Here is a 3,181-nt window from a genome sequence, read left to right as displayed (position 1 = left end):
GCTTTTTTTTTTTTTTTTTTTTGCCAAAAAGCAATCTGACTACAGCCCCACCTGGCCTGAGGGTACAGGAAATTTGTCACATTCCTCCACAAACAGATGCAACAGCACAATGCCTGCAGTCAGGGTAGAAGAATGTTGGGGTGAAGAAGAAGTCAGGTGAAGGATGTCGGGGACTGAGAAGATAAGGGCGAGTTACCAAAGAAAAGACAGTGGGTTGCTAACCCCTCCAGGGCATGCTCCTCCCAGCACGAGCATCACCCCCAGGCTGCCCTTCCTGCCCCAGGCACCGAAACAGAGAAAAAAGAAAAGGGGAGGCAGTTCTGGGGGGTATAAAAAAGCAAGACACACCCCCTCCAACAGGCACCCAGCTCTGAGCCCCACTTCTGTCCCCCACTTCTATCTGGAGAAGTCTATCTCTGTCCCTTTCTTAAATAAAACTTGCTTTCTACGCTTGCCTTGACGTTGCTCAGTGTGTGATCTTCAACACTGGGGAACCAAGGACAGGTTCCTGATCTCCAAGACCCGTGTCACTGTGATGGGTGGACCATTTGGAGAATATTCTTTTGTCCTGTTACCCCCCCCACTGATGATCAGTCCACAAAATATCCTGTGGTGTGATACTTGACCCCTGCTAAAAACTGATATTTTAGGACTGTGCTGTCCAATAAAGTGGCCATCAGCCAAGGAAATGAACTTTTAATTAATTTGAACTTAAATTTAAAAATTGTAGTGTAAACTATTCTTTAAGCATATTCACAAGTTCTGTGACTAAGGATATGGGTAATTATCCTGCCCTTGTGAGTTTCATTGTGTTGATGGCTATATTTAATAATTGTTGGGATCTCAGGACCTTGAAATGCTGTGGAACCTCCTGTTATTCCAACATCTCTCTCTGTAGCAGGTGACATGATTTGGGGGACAGAAGTGACGGCTGTTCAAGAGATGTCTTCCATTTGCAACAACAACATCACAGCTTCATCTTATTTAAAAAAAATTTTAAAAAAAAAAGATTCAAATGTTGACCAGTATAACTCCAAAACCCGTGTCTTTATCCACTACCTATATTCCTTCCCACTTCTTACAAGTCTTGACACTGAACCCTCATCTAACTCTTGGGAATTATTGACAACTAAAAAGCATCGACATTTTCAGTTTTGATCTCGGTGGCGGCTGAACTCACAGCCCCACCTGCCTAGTCCTTCTACAAATCCAGCTTCCCTATTGTGTCTTGAAGAATGATTTCCCCAGATCCTAGTGTGGTATCTGCTGGATTCCTCCCAATATCTTGAATTACATGCAAGTTCTAACTTACACAAAACACCGGAACACAACTCAATCAGGTTCTTTGACACTTCATAACAAGGATCACCTTTCCATTCATTTTCAGTGACCTGTCCCTCATTGCCACCTGAGACCTCACAAGAATGGCCTTGGTGATCATTTCTAGCCAACATCCTGTTTGTGGCAGTTGGATAGCAGCACTCCACTCATTAGTACCAAAGTCTGAATTAGGCTACATTTTGGACTCTTTCTGTCCCTCAAAATCCATATGTCAAAGCCCTGTCCCACATGTGGTGATACTTGGAGATAGAGCTTTAGGTTAGATGAAGTGGGCCCTGGACTGAGAGCACCCATGTCCTTAGGAGATGGGAAGAGACACCAGAAATCTCTAACTCAACGCAGTGAGAAGGTGGCCATCTTCAAGCTAGGAACCTGACCACGCCGGCACCCTGATGTGGACTTCCCAGCCTCCAGAACCGTGAGAAATCTGCTCTTGTTAAGCCACCCCCCGCCCCCGACACCGACACTATTGTATTTATTCAGGGCAGCCCAAGATAAGGCAAGTTGCCATGATTTTACATGATATTATGTAAAAGTTCTGAGACCCTGTCTCAAAAAATAAAAGGGGCTGTAGATTGAGCTCCGTGGTAGGGCCTGCCTGGGTTCAATCCTCAGTACCACAAAAAAAAAAAGAAAAATAATCAATAAGGCATTCAATTTATTAAAATACTGTCATTTTTCTAACTTATGTAATGTTTGTGGTATTTGTCAACTTTTTGAAATTTGTAATTTGCTGTATTCCTTTATTCACTCTAAATAAAAATTCACTTCCATTTTTCATTTTACATTGATGGCTTTGTATTCTATTTCTTAAAAAAAAAAAAAAAAGGTCCCCAAAAATGTGTCAGGTCCCACAGTACGTGCTCCGGCCCTCACACCCAGGCTCATCTTGAGCACCAGGGACCCCCAGCTCCAGGACACCAAGGCACTGTCTTGGCTCTCTCTGGCACCCAAAGTGCTGGAGTTACCTCTCCATAGGAGCGTCCTCTAGCCGAACAGCAGGGTCCTGGGGACAGGCACAGAGGTCCCCACCCAACAACAGGAGCTCACAGAGAACGTGTCTGAGGAGTGTAGTAAATGCCAGGCAGGCAGTGGAGGGACAGGATCCGGCTGACACGATGGCCCGGGAGCCAGGACAGGAGTCTTCAGTCCTTCTTTGCCCCTGAACAGAACACACTTCTCCCTGGACTAAGAGGTCTTTGTCTTTTCATCTATCAAAGGGGAAAGCAGTTGCCCACTCTGTGCGATAATGCATGTGAAAGCACCTAGAGAAGTCCAGGGACCTGTGTAAATAAGTGCTAGGGATTTACTGTATCACTCTTGTTGACGATTCAGGTTTAACACCAAGTGACCAAGACACCTGGGACTTAGAATTCCAAGTCTCTCCTCCCCAGGCACTCCCCAGTTTATTGAAATGGGTGGTGGCAACACAATTCAGTTTCCACAGGGAGTAACAGCATTGTCAACTGCACAATGAGAGGACGGAACCCAGGGCTCCAAATGCCCCTGAGGTCAGAGCCCACCCTCAGGTGAACCCAACTCCCTGCTCATTCTCCACAGAATGTCCCCAGCTCACCTCTGAGCCCCTTGGGACAGCCCACTCCTCCTCAGCATGCGCGTAGAGGATTCAGTCCCAAACTAAGGCTCACAATGAGCAGTAGGCTGCATGCTGTCCACACCCCCGTCATATTGCTGGTGCCAGCATCTGCCCACTGAATTCTCACCTTCATTCAAAAAGATGTAATGCTATCCATACAAATCCTGCCCAAGCTTTGCTTTTTTTTTATTTTTCTTTCTCTTTCTTTTTTTTTTTTTTTTTTTTTTTTTTTTTTTTTTTTTT

This window comes from Marmota marmota, unplaced genomic scaffold (assembly GCF_001458135.2).
Source record: "Marmota marmota marmota unplaced genomic scaffold, marMar, whole genome shotgun sequence".
Classification (NCBI taxonomy): Eukaryota; Metazoa; Chordata; class Mammalia; order Rodentia; family Sciuridae; genus Marmota; species Marmota marmota.
This window is presented reverse-complemented; position numbering follows the sequence as displayed.